This window comes from Rhinatrema bivittatum, chromosome 6, assembly GCF_901001135.1.
Source record: "Rhinatrema bivittatum chromosome 6, aRhiBiv1.1, whole genome shotgun sequence".
In the NCBI taxonomy this organism is placed as follows: Eukaryota; Metazoa; Chordata; class Amphibia; order Gymnophiona; family Rhinatrematidae; genus Rhinatrema; species Rhinatrema bivittatum.
This window is the reverse complement of record NC_042620.1, coordinates 350,410,907-350,437,220: the sequence shown is the minus strand read 5'-3', so window position 1 is coordinate 350,437,220 and position 26,314 is coordinate 350,410,907. Positions and strand designations below refer to the sequence as shown.

Below are 26,314 nucleotides of genomic sequence, written 5' to 3'. Positions count from 1 at the left end.
AGGCAGCGATGGCGCATGAGCACATGCCGTGACCTGAGCGCCCGGATGGACGTCCGAGGTCACGGCATGCGATCATGCGCCTTCGCTGATCTTGAGCACCCAAATTGGACGTGGTTCATGCACCTTCGCCGGCGGGGCTGCTGGAAGCTGCTTTCGCCGCCGGCTGCCCCCAGGAGGCAGGGGAGCCACAGTGCATGCCTCTGGAGGAGGGAGAGAGGACTGGGGCTGCTGAAGCATGCAGTAAGTTTACTTTGTTACAATTTCTATTTGCTTTAATAACATGTCGAGTCGATTTTCGCCCTGCGCCTTGCTTCGGAGGGGAGGGGGGGGGGGGGGGGGGCTGGCAATCCCCGATGCCCGAGCATAGGAGAACCATCCACTTCCTGGTACCTGTCATTTCAAATGACATTTGAAATGACAGGTACCAGCGCACCCAGGATACTGTATAGGCGCTGTATAGCGCTCTATACAGTAAAATGGATTGCGCTTCATGGACGCTTCATGGACGCGCTTTGGACGCGGCTTGCATTTGCATCTAATTTAAATACTGTATCGAGCGGTATGTGATCCGAACTGTGTGTGCGGCACTGCCGCACTCATTCTAACATGTCCTTACTGTATCGGCCTGAATGTGAGGTCCCTTTTCCCTGACAAAACTGTAAAAATATTCAAATCAGATAGTCCATCTCATAGCAGTCCAAATCAATTCCTTTTATTTAAGATGTGTGCACACAAGGTTCACTGCCAAGAATATGTCAGGTAGCAATGCCTGAATTCACACTTACAAGTCAGGCTTAAATATATATTTTTTACTTCTGCTTTCTTACATATAAGGCAAGGCATTAGAATTATCCAATAAAATGTCAGCTCCAGTACTCCCATATTAATTAATTAATTTCTCTTATATATCTTTAAAAAAGCAGAAAAGCGACATTACCCTAATTGGTTATCAAAAGTAAAACTGCAGTACTATGCCCATTAATATTCATTAATCACAGGTGCAGCTAAACTTATGCAATCTTAACAATCTTTAAGAAGTAAACTACTACTGGTTCTAATTGGTTATATTCTTACTTATGTCTATGTGCTTGCTTCATAGCCTCTTATCACATATCAACCTTAGCAGTTTCTGCATTATTTAATTATATGTAACATAATAACATAGTAATGACGGTAGAAAAAGACCAAAATGGTCCATCTAGTTTGCCCAGCAAGTTTCCAAGGTAGTAACTGCCGCTTCGTGTAGGTTACCCCCACATTTCTGTTAAGGGTAACTGCCACTCCTTGCAGTTACCCCCAAGCTTTTTTATTTATTCCCATCCTCTAGCCTTTAGGAGCCACAGTGTTTATCCCATGCCCCTTTGAATCCTTCACAGTTTTGTCTTCACCACTTCCTCCGGAAGGGCATTCAGGCATCCCCCATCCTTTCCGTGAAGAAATATTCCTGACATTGGTTCTAAGTCTTCCTCCCTGGAGTTTCAAATCTCTGACCCCTAGTTCTACTAAATTGTTTCCAGTGGAAAAGGTTTGTTGATGACCATGGATCATTAAAACCTTTCAAGTATCTGAAGATCCGTGTCATATCCTCCTGCTCCTCTCTCCTTCAGGGTATACATATTCAGGTTCTTCAACCTTGTTATGATTAGTGTGTTTGGTGGATCCTTGGGTGCTGTGGAGTGACCATGCCCACGGGGAGGAGCCCCGTGAGGAGTCAGCACTGGGCTAGACTTGTACACACAAAACACAAATAGTTCTTTATTTAGACAGCTTGAAGAGAGCCACCAGGTGGCAGTAGTGAGGAGTCCCAGGGACCTTGCAGAGGGAGCCCTTCTCTCCTAGATGACATCAGGAGGTTCGCAGCAGGTCTCCAGAGAGGAGATACTGTGGATGATATAGACTGAGAGTTAGAGTACTCACTAGGGGTTTGTTGTAGCTGTGCGATTCCACCAGGTATGTTGTAGATGGTACAGGCACCGAGCAGGGAGAGCAGGCCCTGAGGAGCGAGTACCTGTTCCCTGTAAGGCACCTGAAAGAAAGCAGAGGCCCCGAGGAGTGGGTACCCACGTTAGCAGTTACCCCGAAGGGCAGAGAGAGCTTCCTGCGGCAGAGCGGAAGCGGCAGAGTAGCATAGACAAGAACAGATTTGAGTCCTTGCTAACTCGGGAGCTAGCAATGAGTGAAGGTAATATACCCGGATGGCGTGACATCAGCATTTATTTTATTTATTTTATTTATTTAGTGCTTTTTATCCGGCATTCATGATACAGATCATATTCATGTCGGTTTACAAGGAACCGGGGTTATAACCTTAACATTAACATAGCGAAGAAAGGCAAAAGTTACAATGAAACAGGGGTAATGGAACTGGGGAAGAAGAAGCCAGAGCAGAAAGTAACTCATTGACTATAACAATTATTACAGTGTGCTGAATGTTCGGCAATGATAGCTAGGGCATGAGGGAACGCCCTGAGGTTCACGCCAAGGGTGGTACAAAGACGTGGGTTGCGCTCACCCTAGTAGATACCTGGCAGGAGCATGGCGAGAGGCTGCACCATAGCTGCTCTGGGGATGCCAGAGAGTTTGGCTTGTAGACACAGTGGTAGCCATCTTTCCCAGATAAGCGGAAGGAGCCGTGAATAAGGTGAGGCAAATGGGGCGAAGCCGTTGAGGACGACGGACGAACACCTCTCCTCATAAGTCATTTGATGGAGACTACCCACCATTTTGGTCGCCCTTCTCTGGACCACCTCCATCCTGTCTCTGTCTCCTTTGAGATACGGTCTCCAGAACTGAACACAGTACTCCAGGTGAGGCCTTACCAAGCCAAGGGTATTATCACTTCCTTTTCTTACTAGATATTCCTCTCTCTATGCAATCTAGCATTCTTCTGGCTTTGGCTATCGCCATGTCACATTGCTTTGCAATCTTAAGAGTGCCAGACACTGTTACCCCAAGATCCCTCTCTTTTCCATGCACATCAGTCTTTACCCCATATCACATACAACTCTTTTGGATTAGACAGCTTTTGGATTAGACAGCTTTTTTCTGTATAATTGTTACAATTGTATTTAATTGTCTTAATTGTTCTATTTAAAGCCTTTGGTTTGTTGCAAAACCCAGAGAGAGTTACTACTTAATTGTTCTATGGAGTCGTTCTGTTTAACTGTTTCATGTAAAGCCCATGGCATTATTTAAGGCCTTGGCATTTTTCGTTCCATGTAAACGGATTGATTTGTATTTCCTACAAGAACTTCGGTATATAAAAATTCTAAATATAAATAAATAAATAAATTGCCGCACCCCAGATGCATGACTCTTCACTTCTTGGTATTGAATCCCAACTGCCAAATCTTCAACCAGTCTTCAAGCTTTCTTAAATCACTTTTCTTTCTCTCTACTCCTCAAGTGTTTCCACCTGAGGGAGATCTTAGTATCATCTGCAAACAGACAAATATTACCTTCTATCCCTTCCACAATGTCGCTCTCAAAGATATGAATAGAACAGGTCAAAATACTGATCCCTGTGGCACTCCACTTAACATGGCTCTCTTTGTTGGGACCACAACATAGACTGTGGACCTTGGCCTGAGTTGGTGTTGACGCTACCTGAGGGGGGAAACGCCTGCAGGTCACCAACGTCAGGAGGGAAGGCCGGAGGAAGAAGGGACAGCTGGAGCTTCGCCACTACCAGCCCTCGATCACCGCAGGTTAAGCCCTTGGGTACCGGGGCCGGCTGGTCTTAGGTGAGCCCCTGTGGAGATGCTCGAATATGGTCAGTGTGTCCGAGGTCAGAGGGCAGGTGGCTGGCAGGCAGGGTGAAGCCCAAGTCAAGGTTTGGTGGCAGGCGACTGGCTGGAAAGGTGGTACAGGCCAAGGTTCAGTGGCAGGCGGCTAGCAGGGCAAGGTGAAGTCCCAGTCCAAGATCCAATGGCAGGTGGCTAGCAGGCAAGGTGAGATTAACAGTCCGCGGTCCAAGGGCAGGCGGCTAGCAGGCAAAGGTGATGTCCAGTCTGAGGTCAATGGCAGGCAAGCTAGCAGGCAAGGTGAGAACCAGTCCAAGGGTCAGAAGCCAGAGAGATCCATTCGAGGGAGAAGGCACGAGGAGCAAGGAACTGGAACAGGAATCAGGAACTGGAACAGGCTACAGGAACTGGACAGGAGGCAGTAACTGGAACGTAGTGGTGAAGGAAAGTGGGACCCTGCAGGGTCTATGACGGCAGGAACCAAGGTTCGTCGACATCCTCAGCGATGAAAGAGTGGGAAAGGTCGTCCACTTTGAGATTCTTGGCCATGTGGCAGTAGCGAAGAGTGCAATTGAAGCCGGTGAAGAAGAGGGCCCAGCAGGCCTGACTGGGTTCAGCCGCTGGGCTTGGTGGTAAGTATTCTAGGTTTTTATGGTCCGTGTAAACAGTGATGGGGTGTTGTGCCCCCTCAAGCCAGGGGCGCCATTCTTCAAAGGTGAATTGATCACCAGGAGCTCCTTATTGCCGATCACATAGTTACGTTCCGTGGGTATTTGCATCGGAAGTGGACCCTTGGGCCGAGGTGGGGTTTGACGTAACCCATAGGTAAGGACCTACGGGTATCGCACCATCGGCAGGTGGAGTGGGCTGATAGGCAGAGGCCGCTGGAGCTCACCTATACCAGCCCTCTTTCCTGCGGGTTGAGCCTTTGGGTGCCAGGGTGGCAGGACTTAGGTGGGCCTCTGTATATAGTTGCAGGAGAAGTTGGTTCAGCCCAGAGACAGCAGGCAAGAGATGGTACAGTCCTACTCCGGACTGGATAATGTCCTGGAAACTCGGGCGCCAATGGAACAAAGGCAGACAGAGAGCGCTCGAGCAAAGGTAGGCCGAAGCCTGATGAATCCTCGTCCAGGGAGTAGGCAGAAGAGGTGTCCAATGGTAGGCTTGAGTCAGGGCTGGTGGCAATTCAGAAATGGTGGCAAGCAAGGCTGAGGTCTGATCACGGAGATGGTCAAGAGCGTAGTCAAGCAAAGCTGAGGTCTGATCACAGAGATAGTCAATAGCGTAGTCAAGAAAGCTGAGGTCTGATCACGGAGATAGTCACTAGCGTAGCTAAGCAAAGCTGAAGTCTGATCACAGAGATAGTCAAGAGCGTAGTCAGACGAAGCAAAGATCAGGGTCTGGAGATAGGCAATACGTAGTCGGACAAGCAGAGGTCTGGGGCTGGAGATAGGCTATGGCATAGTCAGGCAAAGCAGAGGTCTGGGTCTGGAGATAGGCTTTGAACGTAGTCAGGTGAAGCAGAGTCAAAGTCCGTGTAGTCAATCCAAAGCATAAGCAGGGCAGGAACAAGGAAATCTCTTTAGAAGCAACGAGTACTTGACCAGCGAGGAGACCTGTTGCAAAGGCAATGGACCTTTGCAACAGGTCTCCTCGCGGAGCCTGATCTTAAATACTATGAATAGGTTGATGTCATCATCCGGGGCTGTGACTAGGTTCCCGCCGCAGTCCCTACTTAAGAATCAGCGATGCACGCGCTTGCACCTATGGGCCACACGGAGAGGCCCAATGAGCAGTGGCAGCAGGACCGGGAACGCTGAGTTCTATGGCAGAGCTGGGGGCACAGGGGGAGGCCCGAGGGCGGAGCTGGTGGCCCACTGCCGCCAGCGAGGAGGAACCAGAGGCTAGAGTCCCTGTGGAAAGGTGAGGGGGCAGTGCCGTGGGTCTGCCGCGGATGGCACACGTAACAGAAACCCCCCCCCCCCTTTTGCCCCCCTCTTGGAGGTCAGGGTTTGCCCGGATGGGCCCAATGATAGTTCAGGAGGAGGGTTTTGTCCAGGCTGTTCTGAGCTGGTTCCCAAGAATTGTCTTCGGGTTCATAACCCTCCCAAGAAAGGAGGTGTTCCCATCGGCGGCCCCTATGGCGGACATTGAGGACTTCATGTACCTTTTACATCGTGTCAGTTCCAGCCACGAGTGGAGGTGGTTCAGGAGCCTTTTGGGCAGGCCAGGATAGGACCATAGGTTTTAAGAGAGATACGTGAAACGTATTATGTATTCCCAGTGTAGGAGGCAGCTGAAGCTGGTATGTAACAGGTCCAGTGTGTCGGGTAAAAGGTCCAATATACCTTGGAGCGAACTTCTGAGTTGGATATAATTAGTACTTAACTTCTGAGTTGGATATATAGAAACATAGAAACATAGAACCATAGAAATGACGGCAGAAGAAGACCAAACGGCCCATCAAGTCTGCCCAGCAAGCTACGCACTTTATCCATTTTTTTTCCCCTTTTTCTCTCTCCCACCTGTTACTATTGGCTTCCAGTACCCTCCAGCCCTAATTCCCCTCCACCCAATTTAGAGAGCAGCTCTGTATCTGCATCCAAGTGACATCCAGCTCAATTAGGGGTAGCAACCGCTGTAACAAGCAGGCCACCCCCTTGCCCCATACTCTTACCCACCCCTGTTTTTATTTTTTTGTTTTATTTATTAAATTTTTTTTTGGAAATAGCAGCCCTCCATCCTTCCGCTCCGTGAAGGTGGAACACCAACTACTTGCCACTGGCATCCCGCTCCGTGAATGCCTCTGTGGCTACTGCCGCCCGTGCAGTGTTTGAATGCCGCTGTGGCTACTGCCACTCCGTGCAGTTGTTCAGCGGCGGTCCGGAACCCCCGCTGAACGACCTCCTGCAGTCGATCTCCTGCCGGCGCCATTTTCCGTACGGAAAACGATTCGCGGCAAGAAATCGCTTCCTGAACCCCGCTGGACTCCCAGAAACTTTTGGCCAGCTTGGGGGGGGGGGGCTCCTGACCCCCACAAGACTTGCCAAAAGTCCAGCGGGGGTCCGGAACGACCTCCTGCGTCGAATCGGTTTTGTCTATGGCCGCCGCCATTTTGCAGCGGCCATTTTGAAAAATGGCGCCGGCTGAAGACAAAAGGATTCAATTGAGGGGGCCGTTCCGGACCGTCGCCGTTCTGGACCACCGCTGGATCCCCAGGTAATTTAAAGCATTTGGGGGGTTTGGGGGGGGTGGGGGTTTTAATTTAAAGGGTGGGGGTGGGTTTTTAGGGGGTTTTAGTGTGTCGGCTCATGATTTTAACGATTTTCACGATAGTTTACACACCCAAACGGCAACAATACGATTCCCTCCCCCTCCCAGCCGAAATCGATCGTTAAGACGATCGAGGACACGATTCACATCTCTAATCTGGGGTTACCTAGGCACGCGCGTGCGCCTGCCCCTTTCTTAAACGCATCGTGGCGGGAACCTCAGGGGTGCCCCCACCACATGACGTCATCCGCTCACGATACTTAAGCCCAGCTGACTTCTAGCAATACAAGTTAGCAAGGATTCCTGTCCTGCTAGTTCCGCCATTCTGGAACTTCGCCTTGATGTCCTAACTGAGTGACCTAGGTACCCACTCCTCGGGGGCCTTGCCGCACTCAGGGCTATCCGCTCCTCAGAGAGCCATTGCTGCCTTCCTTACTTCTTTCAGTGAGTTCCTGCACCATCCTCGGACAACCCAGCTGTTCCAGTTCCAGGTTTTCCTCAGTGCCTGACCATCTATCTTCTACCTCAGATTCGGTGTGAGTACGGAACCTGCTCCTATACCTTTGTGGCACGGATTCTCGGGTTAACCTGCTTGCAGGCTACTACCGGATTCATCCTGTATTGTGCAACTGTACCATCTGCTTCTGGCCTACTCCACGTTGCGGACCACTACCAGAGTTGCCAGTACAAGTTATGCCCCGATCTCTACAGATGGACCAGCCTGCAGGTCTTACTCTATGGACTCATTCTATTGATCTGCTCCTCGGATCACTATTGGCTGTACAATAAAGATTATTCTCCTCTGTTGTCCATCACTGCTGAGACCTTACCTGTAGTGGTAAGTAGGGATGTGCATTTGTTTCATTTGTTTAATTCGTTTCATATGTTTCCCATTACATGTCAATTAGATGTGCATTCGTTTCATATGTTTCATACGTTTCATATTACATGCTTGTATAGGAAATGTATGAAACGGATGAAACGAATGCACATCCCTAGTGATAAGTGCCCACAGGGCTCCTTCCTGTGGGTGGAGTCTACACTACCACAACCCAGGGAACCACTATAGTTCAAGTCACACAGAACATAACAGATTGCTAACTCCATGGACCCGGCTCAGCTCTCAGCCTTGCAGGCCATTCCTGGCCTGGCCCAATGGATCTCCAAGCAACAGAGGTCTCTCGACACGTTGGCTACTGCCTTTAACCAGCTGAATTTCAGACTGAAGGATTCTTCTACTTCTAATGAGAATGCATCTCCCCCGGTGATTACCGGGCGAATTACAGTACCTCTACCAGCCCCCATGCGTATTACAGGAGATTCCCTGTTATGTAGGGGCTTCCTCAATCAATGCTGTATGCACTTCTCGTTACAACCAACTTACTTTCCTACGGCTACTACCAAGACTACATACATTCTGTCCCTGTTGGATGGGAAAGCTCCCCTTTGGGAAAGTAATGACCCCATCCTAAACGACTTGCCTGGGTTTCTGTCAGTGTTTGATGACCCCACTCACCAGTCAATCGCCGGTTCAGCACTCCTGAACTTACAACAGGGAACCAAGCCACTCTCGGACTACGTAATTGAATTCAAGACCCTGTCTTGATTCAGGTTGCCTAAGAGCTATATTTCTATGAGGACTTAATTCCTGCATAAAAGATGAACTTGCTGCCTGGGAGTTACCTGACACATTAAGCTCACTGATGGACCTTGCTGGGCGTATTGACCACCGTAGACGCGATATGCTCAGTGGAAGTAAAACCTCTAAAGAAGCATGTACTTAGTGGTATTTGTTCACGGAATCTGCCGCCCACTCCGGTCCAGGCTACACCTAGTCCTGAAGAAGAAGATGAACCTATGCAATTAGGTGTACTCATCTGACCGACCAAAGAAAGGCGCTTTTGTATGACGATGGGCCTGTGCATGTATTGCGGGAGGACCGGTCATGCAGTTCAAACCTGCCCCTATCCTTTCTGGGAAACACGCAGACCTAGGATCTGCTGAGGACTCTTCCTAGGTTCTAACTGCTCCTTCTCCTCCACTGTCTCTCCCAGTCTCCATCATCTCTGGGCCTCTCAAATTCACCAGTCAAGCCCTGGTCGACTCGGGTGCAGGTGGGAATTTTATTCTCAAGAGATTAGTAGAACAACTACGACTTCCCACTGAACCAGTACCTATTCCGCTGCTCTTCTCATCCATTCACAGTGAGCCCTTGCCTGGAGAGATTTCACTCACAACACAGCCTGTTTGCCTACGCACGGGATCCTTGCATACAGAGAGCATCACATTCCTGGTTCTCAAAAAGGCCATCCACCCCATAGTGCTTGGCATACCTTGGCTACAAGATCACTCTCCTCAATTTAATTGCACATCTATGGAGGTATCTCAATGGGGCCCCAGACTGCCCATGACAGATGTCTTAAGAAAATAACTCTACTAGCTTGTATGACTACCACTTCCGCTCCTCCTGGCCTACCATCACAATATGCTTTTTTTCAAGACGTATTCTCAGATGTACTTCTACCGCATAGACCCTTTGACTGTGCAATCAATTTGAAGCCCGACTCCGAGCCACCCAGAGGAAGAGTTTATCCACTCTCCCTATCAGAAACTGAGGCCATGTTGGCTTATATCCAGGAGAATCTGCAGAAAGGGTTTATTAGACCCTCCAAATCTCCAGCAGGAGCTGGATTCTTTTTCGTTGGCAAGAAGGATGGATCCCTTCGCCCTTGCATTGACTATAGAGGCCTGAACAAGATCACCATCAAAGATCAGTATCCCTTACCGTTAATTTCAGAATTATTTGATCGGCTCCAGGGGGGCGAAGATTTTCAAAAAATTGAATCTAAAAGGCGCCTACAATCTCGTCCGTATCCGTCAAGGGGATGAGTGGAAAACGGCCTTCAATACCTGTAATGGTCACTTCAAAATATTTGGTAATGCCTTTTGGCCCTCTGTAATGCCCGGCCATATTTCAAAATATGATGAACGACATATTGCGTGATCTAGTTTATCAGTGTGTGGTCGTTTACCTAGATGACAATCTCATCTTTTCTCATGATGTGCAAACCCATCAAAAAGATATCATTAGTGTCTTACAGCAGCTTCGGGGAGAACCACCTGTACGCCAAGCTCGAAAAGTGTGCCTTTCATCAAGATCTGCTCCACTCCTTGGGTACATCGTGTCCAGTAATGGTTTTCAGATGGACCCAGAGACAAAAAAGCATACAAAACTGACCTCAAACCCATCGGAATCAAGGCTCTACGCCGCTTCCTTGGCTTTACAAATTATTATCGCACTTTTATCAAGGACTACACTACCTTGACTGCTCCTCTCACCGCTATGACAAAAAAAGGTGCTGACCCTTCGCACTGGTCTCCAGAGGCCATTCTTCTTTTCAAGTACTAAAAAGGGCCTTCCTCCAGAAACCCTGCTTACAACATCCTGATCCTCACAGGCCATTTATTGTCGAAGTGGATGCCTCAGATGTTGGCGTTGGGGGCCGTACTTAGCCAGCACAGCAATACACTTGTTCTACACCCCTGCTCGTTCTTCTCGAGATGCTTTTCACCAGCAGAGAGGAATTACGGTATTGGCGATAAGGAACTGCTTGCCATCAAGCTTGCATTTGAAGACTGGCGCCCCTAGTTAGAAGGTGCCCAGCATCAGATAACCATGTTAACGGATCACAAGAACTTGGAATATCTCTGCCATGCTCAGAGGCTTAATCATCGCCAAGACAGATGATCACTGTTTTTTAACAGGTTCAACTTCCTGCTCAAATATCGTCCTGCCGAGTAGAATGTTCGGGCAGATGCTCTCTCACGGTCCTTTACTCCTGATGATGTTCCAGACTAGCCACATCACATCATTGACCCTAAGACGATAATGCTGGCTGCCACCCATTCGGTTCCCACTGGTAAAACGGTGGATCCTCCGTCACTGAGGAAGAAGCTGCTGAATTGTGCTCATGACTCTAAGTTAGCAGGCCACCCAGGACAAACCCGTACCCTTGCTACCCTACAGCACTACTATTGGTGGCCGTCTATGAAAAAAGACATGCAAGCATACGTAGAGTCCTGCACCTTCTGTGCCAGGCAGAAGCCTCCTGCTGGTCATCCCTGGGATCTGCTCCAACCATTGCCCATTTCAGATGAACCTTGGACATATATTGCAACCGATTTGTGGTTGATTTACCACCTTCCAATGGGAACAATACGATATGGGTTACCGTAGATCGGTTCTCGAAGATGGCGCACTTCGTTGTTCTACCTGGGCTGCCATCTGCCCCAGAACTAGCCAAACTATTTGTGCGACATATTTTTCGTCTACATGGGATGCCGAAACATATTGTGTCAGTCAGAGGAGTTGAGTTCACTGCCAAATTCTGGAGGGCACTGTGTCGAAAGTTCGATGTTTCTTTGGATTTGACTTCTGCATATCACCCCTAATCTAATGGACAAATGGAGAGAATGAACAGAACCCTTAAGCAGTTCATCCGTGCCTATGTCAATTCTAGGCAGAATGATTGAACAGAGTTACTACCCTGGGCTGAATTCGCTTTGAATTTGCATCTGGCGTCCGCCACGGGATCCACACCATTTCAGATTGGGTATGGCCGCCAACCACTTTCACCACTGTCTATACCATTGACTGGTACGTCACCTACTGCACAAGCTACTGCTGATGAAATTCATCAACTCTGGGTTCAGACCAAGGAGCTCCTACAAAAAGCTGGGCAATGAGCAAAAAGGTTCTATGATGCTCATCATCAAGCGGCTCCCCAGTTTAAGCCAGGAGATAAGGTATGGCTCAGCATCAAATATATTCAGCTCAAGCTACCTTCAGTCCGATTCGCACCGCGATACATTGGGCCCTTCACCATTCTCTGACGTCTGGGACCATTGACTTATAGCTTAAGGTTGCCACCCTCAATGAAAATACACAACACCTTCCATGTTTCACTCCTGAAACCACTCATCCTCTCTGAGTTTTCTCAAAAGACTCCTGATCCACAACCCCTTGATGATGAAGATGACATAGCATACAAGGTGGATGACATACTGGATGTACGTAAAAGAGGAAAGCACTGGGAGTACCTAATTTCCTGGGAAGGATATGGACTAGAAGAAAACAGCTGGGAACCTGCTGCCAACATACTGGACAAAGAGATGCTGCATCGCTTCCACCTTGCTCATCCCAGGAAGCCAAGACCCCTGGGAGGGGCCCTAAGAAGGGTGTACTGTTGCACCCGGTCACAGGCGGCTGGACCTTTGCTGCTCACTTCTTTCCTCTATTCAGCTCCAAGTCCGCTTCCACACGCCAACCCTCATGGCATGCCTGGGACTGCATGGGCTCTCCTGGCAGCCATCTTACATCCTGGGTTACCTAGGCACGTGCGCCTGCCCCCTTCTTAAACGCGTCATGGCGGGAACCTCGGGGGCGTCCCCACCACTTGACATCATCCGCTCATGATACTTAAGCCCAGCTGACTTCTAGCAATACAAGTTAGCAAGGATTCCTGTCCTGCTAGTTCCGCCATTCTGGAACTTCGCCTTGGTGCCCTAACTGAGTGACCTAAGTACCTGCTCCTCGGGGGCCTTGCCGCACTCAGGGCTATCCGCTCCTCGGAGAGCCATTGCTGCCTTCCTTACTTCTTTCAGTGAGTTCCTGCACTATCCTCGGACAATCCCAGCTGTTCCAGTTCCAGGTTTTCCTCAGTGCCTGACCATCTATCATCTACCACAGATTTGGTGTGAGTACAGAACCTGCTCCTATACCTTTGTGGCACGGATTCTCGGGTTACCCCACTTGCAGGCCACTACCGGATCCATCCTGTCTTGTGCAACTGTACCATCGGCTTCCAGCCTACCCCGCGCTGCGGACCACTACCAGAGTTGCCAGCACAAGCTATGCCTAGAGAAGGTATTCACCGGACTATTCCACGCTGCGGATCTCTATAGATGGACCAGCCTGCAGCTCTTACTCTACGGACTCATTCTATTGATCTGCTCCTCGGATCACTATTGACTGTACAATATTCTCCTCTGTTGTCCATCACTGCTGAGACCTTACCTGTTGTGGTGAGTGCCCACAGGGCTCCTCCCTGTGGGTGGAGTCTACACTACCACAACCCAGGGGCCCACTATAGTTCAAGTCACACACAGTGTAACATGTTGTAAGGCCCGCAGGCACTGTGGTCAATCCTGGATACTCTTGAGTTTCTCCGGGTCTATCTGGAATCCGTGCCAGGAGACTATGTAGCCTAGAAATGGCAGGTTTTCCTTCTAGAAGGAGCATTTTTCAAGTTTGGCAAATAGCTGGTTGCCTCGGAGAAGTTAGCACCCGGGCGATGTCCAGGCGATGGGTCTGAAGTTCCTTGGAGAAGACTAAGATGTCATCCAAGAAGACAACAATGCATTTGTGCAAAAAGTTGCGGAAAACCTCATTCATCATATTTTGGAAGACAGCCAGGGCATTGCAGAGTCTGAATGGCATCACTAGGTACTTGTAGTAGCCGTCACGAGTGTTAAAGGCCGTCTTCCATTCGTCATCTTTCTGGATGCGAATCAGGTTATAGGCCCCACTAAGGTCAAGTTTGGAAAAGATTCTGGCTCCTTGCCGGCGATCAAACAATTCCACAAAAAGAGGAAGGGGATAGCGATCCTTTTGGGTGATGGCATTCAAGCCCCTGTATTGATTACAGGGGCTTGAATGCCGTCTTTCTTGACCACGAAAAAGAAGCCAGCCCAAGTAGAGGATGTGGATTTGCGGATGAAGCCCTTGGCCAAATTCTCCTGCACATACTCAGACATGGCCTTGGTCTCGGTGAGAGATAATGGATAGACCCGGCCCCAGGGGGGCTCCGTGTTAGGCAGAAGATTGATGGTGCAGTCGTATTGATGGTGCGGTGGTAGAGTATCCGCTCCGTGCTTAGAAAAAACCTCCGCATAGGATGCATAGTGGAACAGCAGTCCGGCAGGGAGGAGTACGGTGGTGAGGCAGCGTTGCTTGGTCAGCAGTGTCAGGCAAGAGGTATGGCAGGAGGGACTCCATTGACACAATTGCAAGGATACCCAATTGAATTGAGGGGAATGTTTCTGTACACAATGGGATGGTTGGCTTGGTCTATGATGTGAAAAGCTAGAGTCTCCTTGTGAATGGTGCCGGTGTGAAGCGTGATAGCAATGGTGGTATGGGTGACTTTGCCCAGCAGGTGCTCACCTGAAATAGAGGAGAGTACGAGCAGCACCGGGGCAAGACAGGTGGGAATCCGGAGGTGTTGGACCAGCTGTATGAGAATGAAGTTGCCCCCTGACCCGGAGTCCACCAGATCCAGGGTGTGAAATTCGTGTTCATCCACAAAAAGGGATACTGGAAGAGTGAGCGGGGGAGCTGGAGATGTCAGGCCTAGGGGCACTCCCTCAGTGTGACCTAGGCCCAAGAGTTTTCTAGACGCACCGGGCATTGAGCCAGAAGATGCCTGGTCTCTTCACAGTACTGGAAGAGCCCGGAATGTCAGCTATGAAGGCGTTCCTCGAGGGTCAATCGACTAAGGCCCAACTGCATGGGCTCTTTGGATGTAGTCTTAGTAGACCCAGGGCCCTGCTTGGGAGAGGGCGAACGCTGGGAAGACCGGGAAGTCAGTGGAGGTCTTTGAGAAGAGTGTAGCTCCCGGGACAGCTCCTGGAGCTGGTAGTCTATGCGGCCGGCTAGCTCTATGAGGGCGTCCAGGGAGGTGGGTAATTCATGAGCAGCCAGCTTGTCTTTAATCCGGGAGGTCTGACCATCCAAGAAGATAGAGTGTAGGCAGTCCTCACCCCAATGAAGTTCTGACGCCAAGGTGCAAAACTCAATTACATAGTCTGTTAGGGAACAGGACCCTTGGCGCAGGTGAAGCAAGGAGAAGCTAGAAATCGTCTGCCACCCAGGATTATCGAATACAGTGTGAAGAAGGATTAGGAACCCTTGCAGATCTTGCAACACCAGATCTGTGCGCTCCCAGAGGGGAGAGGCCCATGCCAAGGCTTTACCATCCAAAAGGGAGAGAATATAGGGAAGAGTATGGACGGAGACAGAAGTGCATGTGGCACTGATTCAAGAAGCTGCTGCAGTGCAGGAGATCCCCGGAGAAACATGGAGGAGCTGGGAGTGGCAGGACTGGTCATGCAGTCGTAGAGATAGCGGGGAAGCCCACCGCTGAAGGAGACGACGCACCCAGATGAACCGTGGAATCCAGGTGCTGGCCAAGCCATTCCACTGCCGAGGCAAGAGACTCCAGGACCTTCTGTTGCTCCAGGATCTTCTGGGCTAGACCTGGTATGCCTGCAGGGCGGAGGTCTCCACCGGGTCCATGGGCTTGGCAATCTGTTGGGACCTGGAGTCCATCAAAGCCAGGGTGTGAAAGTCATATTCGTCCACGAAAAGGGATACTGGAAGAGTGAGCGGGGGAGCTGGTGATGTCAGGCCTAGGGCCAGTCCCCCACTGTGACCTAGGCTGGAGAGTATCCCAGACACACCGGGCATTGAGCCAGAAGATGCCCGGCCTCTCCACAGAACTGGCAGAGCCCGGAGTATCAGCGCCGGAGGTGTTCCTCGGGGGTCAATAGACTAAGGTCCAACTGACAGGCTAAGAGAGAATTTGAAAAGAAGTTGGCTGTAGAGGCAAAAACTCACAGTAAAAACATTTTTAAATATATCCGAAGCAGAAAGCCTGTGAGGAAGTCAGTTGGACCATTAGATGATTGAGGGGTTAAAGGGGCAATTAGAGAAGATAAGGCCATTGCGGAAAGATGAAATTATTTTTTTGCTTCAGTGTTTACTGAAGAGGATGTTGGGGAGATACCCGTATCAGAAAAGGTTTTCATGGGTAATGACTGAACCAAATCAAGGTGAACCTAGAAGATATGGTAGTCCTGATTGACAAACTAAAGAGTAGTAAATCACCTGGACTGGATGGTATACAACCCAGGGTTCTGAAGGAACTAAAAAATGAAATTTCAGATCTATTAGTAAAAATTTGTAACCTATCATTAAAATCATCCATTGTATCTAAAGACTGGAGGGTGGCTAATGTAACCCCAATATTTAAAAAGGGCTCCAGGCACGATCTGGGAAACTACTAGAGGTGTGCATTCATTTTCGACGTATTGGCAATCCGCAATGTATATGTTCCTATTCGTTGTATTCATGGGGAAGCGAAACGTATCACGACTCCCCACGAATATAACGTATCATCCGTTTCATTTGTTTGGTAGCGCACACTTTTCTTCGCCACCATTTGCATCGGAGGACGCCATTTGGGTGTATCCAGAGCCAAAAACCAGTCCTTTCCTGTGAGTCATCAGTGACCTCACAGCCCTGTGAGAGTGGGTCAGATGGGTTGGTACGGATACCGGAATGCAGTGTATCAGCGATAACATTTTGTGAAATGCACTGAATGCAGCCAATCGCACTGTCATTCAGTGCTCGGTGACGATTTTCCTGATGACCCAGCACTATATATAGTTAAGCATGCTCCTTTTTTTTTGAGACTCAAAATCGCCGTCCCGCCAATACTCAAAATGGAGCCGATCGCCGTCATAGTGAGGGCAAAAATGATCGGCGCCATTTTGAGTATTGGGATCGGATGGCCAGCGTGCAAGGAGGTCGCTCCCGGACCCCCGCTGGACTTTTGGCAAGTCTTGTGGGGGTCAGGAGGCCCCCCCAAGCTGGCCAAAAGTCCCTGTGAGTCCAAAGAGGGTCCCGGAGCGACCTGCTGTCCGACGCCAGAACTCAAAATGGCGCCGATAGCCTTTGCCCATACTATGTCACAGGGGCTACCGGTGCCATTGGTCAGCCCCTGTCACATGGTAGGAGCACAAGATGGCGCCGATGGCCATGTGACAGGGGCTGACCAATGGCACCGGTAGCCCCTGTGACAAAGGCTATCGGCGTCATGATGAAACTAGCACCGAGGGTGTGAGTGAGTTCCCGGACCCCACCGCTGGACCACCAGGGAGTTTTGGTAAACGGAATTGACCCCCCACGAATACCTATCACATACGCAACGAAAACTTTTTGCCTGCACATCCCTATGCGGCGTGCCATGCACTTTCTTTGCAAGGGTGGCCTGGGGAGGTGGACTCTGCGGAAGGTGGCTGCACTCAGAGCTAGTCTGAGTTCAGAAATATATATTGAATTGCTAGCTAGGCTAGTTACTTAAGAGAAAAAGATATTTCTTTATTTTGCTGCAGCCCTGTTTGTTTTTTAAGCAGTTTATTTAGGTGATCTGAGTCGGTCTCTCTGTGCCAGAGAGAGAAGCTGCTAGCAGTGCCCATTTTGTTTAATTCACCCTCTGGGATAGGCTGCAAGCAAGCACCATTTGGGTGTTGTGGCTGGGAGAGATATAATAAATTTTTAGCTAGTTTGCTAGAATGTCCATTGGAAAATATATTTCATCGATTTTCCTGCTGTGCCAACAATTCCAGCTTTTTTAAACTGAGTTTGTTTAATTCAACTCACTCAGTCTCTCTGTGTGCTGGGTATCAGTGGGCTGGCAGTTTAGCAGACTGAACTTTATTATTGGGACAGTCTGTGCATTGAAATCCCCAGTCTGCCTCTTTTGTGCTTGTGTGTAATGTGTGTGGTGTGCGCACACAAAATGTGTGCGCACACCACACACATTACATTAGTGCATAGCAAGGCACTGTGACAGTGGGCAGTGGGTTGTTTAGCAGACTGAACTTTATTATTGGGACAGACTGTGCAGTGAAATCCCCAGTCTGCCTCTTTTGTGCTTACAAGTAAGCTGTGTGTGTGTGTGTGTGTGTGTGTGTGTGTGCACCACACACATTACATTAGTGCATAGCAAGGCATTGTGACAGTGGGCAGTGGGTAGTTTAGCAGACTGAACTTTATTATTGGGACAGACTGTGCAGTGAAATCCCCAGTCTGCCTCTTTTGTGCTTACAAGCAAGCTGTGTGTGTGTGTGCACACCACACACATTACATTAGTGCATAGCAAGGCACTATGACAGTGGGCAGTGGGTTGTTTAGCAGACTGAACTTTATTATTGGGACAGACTGTGTGCAGTGAAATCCCCAGTCTGCCTCTTTTGTGCTTACAAGCAAGCTCTGTGTGTGTGTGTGTGTGCACACCACACACATTACATTAGTGCATAGCAAGGCATTGTGACAGTGGGCAGTGGGTAGTTTAGCAGACTGAACTTTATTATTGGGACAGACTGTGCAGTGAAATCCCCAGTCTGCCTCTTTTGTGCTTACAAGCAAGCTGTGTGTGTGTGCACACCACACACATTACATTAGTGCATAGCAAGGCACTGTGACAGTAGGCAGTGGGTAGGCACTAGGCAGTGACATTAAATCCATAATGTCAGGGAAAGCTAGATGTGGTCGAGTGATTGGGATTGGCAGAGGAGGCACTTCAAAAGGCACTATTGCCAGTCCCCCATTAAAGTTAAAAAGGGACCTGTTGCAATCTAAACTCTTTGGAGGGGCAGGCAGTTCCAACCGGAAAAAAATGAAATCTAAACATGATGCATTGCCACCACCTGTTTCTGACCCTGTAGTTTTGGAGGTGAGGGAAGGGGAGGCTGAGTCATGCAAGACAAAATGTCGACACTCAAAAGCAGCAGAAGTCTCGACTAAGCATTGACAATGTAGCACAGCACTGTTTGCTTCTGATTCAGATGAACAATCATCTTGTGTGGGATTCTCATCAGAAACGGAAGTAATAGCTGATGAAGTTTTAGGAGGATCAGTTAGTCTTGTCTTAGCTTCCACTTCAGTGCAGCAGGGGAGAGATGAAACTGATGAGGAGGAAGAGCAGTCAGCGCAGGCACAGAGGGAGACTGACACCCCTGGCATTGCTTCTCAGGGTGCACCCACTACTTCAGCTCCAGTGCCAGCATCCATCCCCAAGGCTTTAGAGAAGGGAGGATCACGAAAGACATCTGTGACCTGGAGCCACTTTAAAGTGACAGATGATCCGCGTTTTGCTTGATGTAATTACTGTGGCAGGGCTATTAGCAGAGGCAAGCAAATGGGACATCTATCTAATTTTGGCATGATGCATCATATGAAGAGGCAACACCCAACAAGAGTACTGCCATCTGGGGACGGTGGCAGTACCAGTCAGGGGACCCCTTCTAAGCAGTGTAAAGAAATTGAAAGGCAGCAGAGTCAGCCCACGCCCTCATCCCCTTCTAGTAGTCAGGTGGCATACCAGCAACCCCCTGACATGTGGCATAAGAGACAACCCACCATGGAGGAAATGGGGTGGAGTGTGGTAACGCTATCCCAGGGTAGGAGGCAGGTAGCCTCAAAAGTTGTAACCAGGAGCATTGGAGAAATGATTGCCCTTGATGACCAGCCCTTGCAATTATTGGAGAATGTGGGTTTCAATCGTTTTCTGAAGGTCATAGTTCCAAATTACAAAGTCCCCTCCAGAACCACATTTAGCAGAAATGTCCTCCCCAGCCTGTACAAGCAGTGTTGCAGTCGCATCCAAGCACAGCTAGCTAAGCCACAGGGGAGTGTGCATTTCACCTGCGATATCTGGACCGCCATGAATGCTGCACACTCTTACCTCTCCCTGACAGCACACTGGTGGGACCTGACTGAGGCAGGGGCAGGCAGCAGCTCTATTACTGAAAACGTATCAGGGTGGAGGTGGGCTTTACTGCACACCCACCTGACGCACCAGGCCCATACCGCAAACAATATTCTAACATGCATCAGACAGATACTGGAGGGCTGGCAACTACACCAGTGAGACAGGAATCCTCATGCAGGGTTCTTTGTCACAGACAATGGTGCAAACATGGTTAAGGCAATAAACGACGGGCACTTTAAGAACATCTGATGTTTTGCACACACTCTGCACCTGGTAATGAAGTCAGCTCTGGGGTTGGATTCCATAGGTTAATACAGAAGTGCAGGAACATAGCAGTGCACTTCCACAGAGGTTCTCCGACAAAAGCAGACTGATTTGGACATGCTTCACGTGCGTCTCATTCAAGACATTGCCACCCAGTGGAATTCCACATTTATGATGGTGGAGAGGTTAGTGGAGTTGCAGACACCCCTTCATGAACTTTCTGGTACAATGGACATAGGTGTGCAGAATCCCCTAGGGCATCATGATTGGTTAGTCATGAATCAGCTGGGAAAAATCCTGCAGCCCTTCAAGGATGTCACGGAGGAGCTGAGTTCCAGAAGTGCCACCTTGGCTGACATCATCCCTATAGTTAATTTCTTGGATGAAAATTTGGAGGCCTTTAAACAGGAAGAGGGAATGACATTTCAGGTGCTGCATTGTATAGACATTTTGCAGCAGCAGGTGGAAGATAGATTAAGGCCTTTAACAGAACAGAACACATACATGCTTGCCACAGTCTGTGATCCCCATGTGAAAGGGAAATTTGCCCTACAGTACGATTGTCTCTTATTAGTAAAGGAACTGCTGTTATCAAAGGTCTGTGAACAGAAGCGGCATACTCAGAGACAGATTAGATGTGAAGCAGAGATGGAAACAGTGGGTACGTCAGAGAGTTGTGGTAGTCCAAGCTGGAGCAGCACTCTGTCAATGACAGCTAGTACCTCCTCCTCCTTCACTTCAAAACACCAAAGGCATGTTGCCCATAAAGATTTATCTGTTGTGCTACGGGCTAGAGAGAAAGCAGCCGGCATGAGTGACTCTCAGCCCACCCAAGCAAAGGACACACCAGCACAGCAGTCAGTGACACGGTATCTCTCAGAGCCGACAGAGAACATGCAGACAGATCCACTGGCATATTGGGCATACAAGTCCACTGTCTGGCCACACCTAGCCAAAGTGGCTCAGCGATATCTGTCAGGTCCACCAACCAGTTTGCCCAGTGAACGTATCTTTTCGATGACAGGGGATATCATGAGCCCTCACCGCTCAAGGCTGGCACCAGAGTTGATGGAAATGCTAGTGTTTTTGAAAGTAAACCTGCCTTTGCTTGGGTTTCCAAATTTTCCCTGTGAATGGCAAGATGAATAAAAGCAACTGAAAGCCTTGCAGCAGCTCCAACTGCCTCCTGTGCTCCAGATGATATAAGCACTGCAGCACATGTAGCTGACCTGAAACACTGTACCTCTCCATCCACTGTCCAGGCCATTCATCCCTACAAGGGCCTGACCTGAAACGCTGTGCATGTCCGTCCACTGTCCAGGCCGTACGTCCCTACAAGGGCCTGACCTGAAACGCTGTGCCTGTCTGTCCACTGTCCAGGCTGTACGTCCCTACAAGGGGCTGACCTGAAACACTGTGCCTGTCCGTCCACTGTCCAGGCCATTCATCCCTACAAGGGCCTGACCTGAAACGCTGTGCCTGTCCATCCACTGTCCAGGCCATATGTCCCTACAAGGGCCTGACCTCAAACACTGTGCCTGCCCATCCACATTTGGAATGTAAGAACATAAAAAGCTGCCTTAAGATGTTTGGAGCTTTCATATTTAATATGCCCAATATTTCTCAAGACCTTGCCAACAGTAATGTTCCTAGTACTAATGAAAACTGGTGGTAGTTGTACTCTAGTTCATCCTCTCTGTTCCCATTGTTTACAGAGGCACTGTGTAAAACACAAAGTCAACATAGGTTGATATTGTAGATTTTGACTTGAGTAGCGGTTTCCTTATTTCTAAGAGCTCTTCCTGTTCCTTTGTGACCAGCTGAAGTGCATAAGTACAGTTAATAGCTTCTGGGTATTCACAAATAAACTCCAGCTCAGTTCTTGCTTCACAAATGGCAGTCTCTATTACTCTAAAATCATCCTCTGTTGAATTGTCTTTCAGAAATGAAAAGATGCCATTTTCTTCTAGCAGTGACAGTTCAAGAAGAAGTGACAGGTCAAACCACAACATACTTGAACAAAGGAAATCCTCGAATGCTGTGCCTGTTCGTCCAGGCCTTATGTCCCTAGGTGGGCTTGACCTCTGTCCTTGACTGCTGAGCATGTCCATCCAGGCCCTCTGACCCTAGGTGGGATTGCCCTCTGTCCTCGACTTCTGTGCCTGTTCATCCAGGTCTTATGTCCCTACAAGGGTTTGATCTTGATTGCTTTGCCTGTCTGTCCAGGCCTTATGTCCCTAGGTGGGATTGACCTCTGTCCTCGAATGCTATGCCTGTTTGTCCAGACCTTATGTCCCTAGGTGAGATTCAATTCTGTCCTCGACTGCTGTACCTGATCGTCCAGGCCTTATGTCCCGAGGTGGGATTGCCCTCTGTTCTCGACTGCTGTACCTATTCATCCAGGCCTTATGTCCCTACAAGGGTTTGACCTCGATTGCTTTGCCTGTCCATCCAGGCATTATGTACCTAGGTGGGATTCACTTTTGTCCTCGACTGCTGTGCCTGTTCGTCCAGGCCTTATGTCCCGAGGTGGGATTGCCCTCTGTTCCCGACTGCTGTACCTGTTCATCCAGGCCTTATGTCCCTACAAGGGTTTGACCTCGATTGCTTTGCTGTCCGTCCAGGCCTTATGTACCTAGGTGGGATTCACTTCTGTCCTCGACTGCTGTGCCTGTTTGTCCAGCCCTTATGTACCTAGATGGGATTCACTTCTGTCCTCGACGGCTGTGCCTGTTTGTCCAGGCCTTATGTCCCTAGGTGGGATTGTCCTCTGTCCTCGAATGCTGTGCCTGTCCGTCCAGGCCTTATTTCCCTACAAGTGTTGGACCTCGATTGCTTTGCCGGTCCGTCCAGGCCTTTTATCCCTACGTGGCCTTGACCTCTGTCCTCGACTGCTGTGCCTGTCCATCCAAGCCTTATGTCCCTATGTGGGCTTGACCTCTGTCCTCAATTGTTTTGCCTGTCCATCCAGGCTTTATGTCTCTATGTGGGCTTGAACTCTGTCCTCGACTGTTTTTCCTGTCCATCCAGGCCTTATGTTCCTAGGTGGGATTGCTCTTTGTGCTCAACTTCTGTGCCTGTTCGTCCAGGCCTTATGTCCATAGGTGGGATTCAACTATGTCCTCGACTGCTGTGGCTGTTCGTCCAGGCCTTTTGTCCCTAGGTGGGATTGCCCTCTGTCATCGACTGCTGTGCCTTTTAGTAAAGGCCTTATATCCCTACAAGGGTTTGACCAAGATTGCTTTGCCTGTCCGTCCAGGCCTTATGACCCTAGGTGGGCTTGAACTCTGTCCTCAACTACTGTGCTTGTTTGTCTAGGCTTTATGTCCCTTGGTGGGCTTGACCTCTGTCCTCGAATGTGGTGCCTGTCCATCCAGGCCTTATGTCCCTAAAAGGGTTTGACCTCAATTGCCTTGCCTGTCCGTCCAGGGCTTATGACCCCAGGTGGGCTTGAACTCTGTCCTCGACTGCTGTGCTTGTTTGTCTAGGCCTTATGTCCCTTGGTGGGCTTGACCTCTGTCCGCGAATGCTGTGCCTGTCCAACCAGGCCTTATGTCCTTACGTGGGTTTCACCTCTGTCCTCGACTGCTGTGCCTGTTTGTCCAGGACTTATGTTCCTACGTGGCCTTGACCTCTGTCTTCGACTGCTGAGCATGTCCATCCAGGCCCTACGACCCTAGGTGGGATTGCCCTCTGTCCTTGACTTCTGTGCCTGTTCATCCAGGCCTTATGTCCCAACAAGGGTTTGATCTCGATTGCTTTGCCTGTCTGTCCAGGCCTTATGTCCCTAGGTGGGATTCAGCTCTGTCCTCGACTGTTGTGCCTGCTATTCCAGGCCTTATGTCCCTAGGGGGGATTGCCCTCTGTCTTCGACTGCTGTGCCTGTTCGTCCAGGACTTATGAGCCTACAAGGGTTTGACTTTTGATTGCTTTGCCTGTCCTTTCAGGCCATATGTCCCTAGGTGGGCTTGACCTCTGTCCTCGACTGTTGTGCCTGTTCGTCCAGGCTACTTGTCCCAAGGTGGGTTTGAACTCTGTCCTCGACTGCTGTACCTGTTCATCCAAGCCTTATGTCCCTGGTGGGATTGCCCTCTGTCCTCTACTGCTGTGCCTGTTTGTCAAGGCCTTATGTCCCTACAAGGGTTTGACCTCGATTGCTTTGCCTGTCCGTCCAGGCCTTATATCACTAGGTGGGCTTGACCTCTGTCCTCGACTGCTGTGCCTGTTTGTCCAGGCCTTATGTCCCTAGGTGGGATTCACCTCTGTCCTCGACTGCTGTGCCTGTTCGTCCAAGCCTTATATCCCTAGGTGGGCTTGATCTCTGTCCTCGACTGCTTTGCCTGTCCATCCAGGCTTTATGTCTCTATGTGGGCTTGAACTCTGTCCTCGACTGTTTTTCCTGTCCATCCAGGCCTTATGTTCCTAGGTGGGATTGTTCTCTGTGCTCGACTACTGTGCTTGTTCGTCCAGGCCTTATGTCCCTAGGTGGGATTCAACTCTGTCCTCGACTGCTGTGGCTGTTCGTCCAGGCCTTTTGTCCCTAGGTGGGATTGGCCTCTGTCTTCGACTGCTGTGCCTTTTAGTAAAGGCCTTATATCCCTACAAGGGTTTGACCTCGATTGCTTTGCCTGTCCGTCCAGGCCTTATGACCCTAGGTGTGCTTGAACTCTGTCCTCGACTACTATGCTTTTTTGTCTAGTCTTTATGTCACTTGGAGGGCTTGACCTCTGTCCTCGAATGTGGTGCCTGTCCGTCCAGGCCTCTATGTCCTTACGTGGGTTTCACCTCTGTCCTCGACTGCTGTGCCTGTTTGTCCAGGCCTTATGTTCCTACGTGGGCTTGACCTCTGTCGTCGACTGCTGAGCATGTCCATCCAGGCCCTATGACCCTAGGTGGGATTGCCCTCTGTCCTCGACTTCTGTGCCTGTTCATCCAGGCCTTATGTCCCTACAAGTGTTTGATCTCGATTGCTTTGCCTGTCTGTCCAGGCCTTATGTCCCTAGGTGGGATTCACCTCTGTCCTCGACTGCTGTGCCTGTTCGTCCAAGCCTTATATCCCTAGGTGGGCTTGATCTCTGTCCTCGACTGCTTTGCCTGTCCATCCAGGCTTTATGTCTCTATGTGGGCTTGAACTCTGTCCTCGACTGTTTTTTCTGTCCATCCAGGCCTTATGTTCCTAGGTGGGATTGTTCTCTGTGCTCGACTACTGTGCTTGTTCGTCCAGGCCTTATGTCCCTAGGTGGGATTCAACTCTGTCCTCGACTGCTGTGGCTGTTCGTCCAGGCCTTTTGTCCCTAGGTGGGATTGGCCTCTGTCTTCGACTGCTGTGCCTTTTAGTAAAGGCCTTATATCCCTACAAGGGTTTGACCTCGATTGCTTTGCCTGTCCGTCCAGGCCTTATGACCCTAGGTGTGCTTGAACTCTGTCCTCGACTACTATGCTTTTTTGTCTAGTCTTTATGTCACTTGGAGGTCTTGACCTCTGTCCTCGAATGTGGTGCCTGTCCGTCCAGGCCTCTATGTCCTTACGTGGGTTTCACCTCTGTCCTCGACTGCTGTGCCTGTTTGTCCAGGCCTTATGTTCCTACGTGGGCTTGACCTCTGTTGTCGACTGCTGAGCATGTCCATCCAGGCCCTATGACCCTAGGTGGGATTGCCCTCTGTCCTCGACTTCTGTGCCTGTTCATCCAGGCCTTATGTCCCTACAAGTGTTTGATCTCGATTGCTTTGCCTGTCTGTCCAGGTCTTATGTCCCTAGGTGGGATTCACCTCTGTCCTCGACTGCTGTGCCTGTTCGTCCAAGCCTTATATCCCTAGGTGGGATTGCCCTCTCTCCTCGACTGCTGTGGCTGTTCGTCCAGGCCATATGTCCCTAGATGGGATTGTCCTCTGTTCTCAAATGCTGTGCCTGTCCGTCCAGGCCTTATGTCCCTAGGTGGGATTGCCATCTGTCATCGACTTCTGTGCCTGTTCGTCCAAGCCTTATGTCCCTACATGGGTTTGACCTCGATTGCTTTTCCTTTCCGTCCAGGCCTTATAGCCCTACGTGGGCTTGACTACTGTCCTCGACTGCTGTGCCTGTTCATCCAGGCCTTATGTCCCTACAAGTGTTTGATCTCGATTGCTTTGCCTATCTGTCCAGGTCTTATGTCCCTAGGTGGGATTCACCTCTGTCCTCGACTGCTGTGCCTGTTCGTCCAAGCCTTATATCCCTAGGTGGGATTGCCCTCTCTCCTCGACTGCTGTGGCTGTTCGTCCAGGCCATATGTCCCTAGATGGGATTGTCCTCTGTTCTCAAATGCTGTGCCTGTCCGTCCAGGCCTTATGTCCCTAGGTGGGATTGCCATCTGTCATCGACTTCTGTGCCTGTTCGTCCAAGCCTTATGTCCCTACATGGGTTTGACCTTGATTGCTTTTC

At 49.7% G+C, this 26,314-nt stretch overlaps 1 protein-coding gene across 1 annotated transcript in view; it reads left to right on the top strand.

The window, feature by feature from the left end:
* Positions 1-26,314, top strand: part of LOC115094596 (adhesion G-protein coupled receptor G4-like) — a 143,605-nt gene that overhangs the window by 73,524 nt on the left and 43,767 nt on the right. The gene's annotated exons all lie outside the window — the stretch shown is intronic.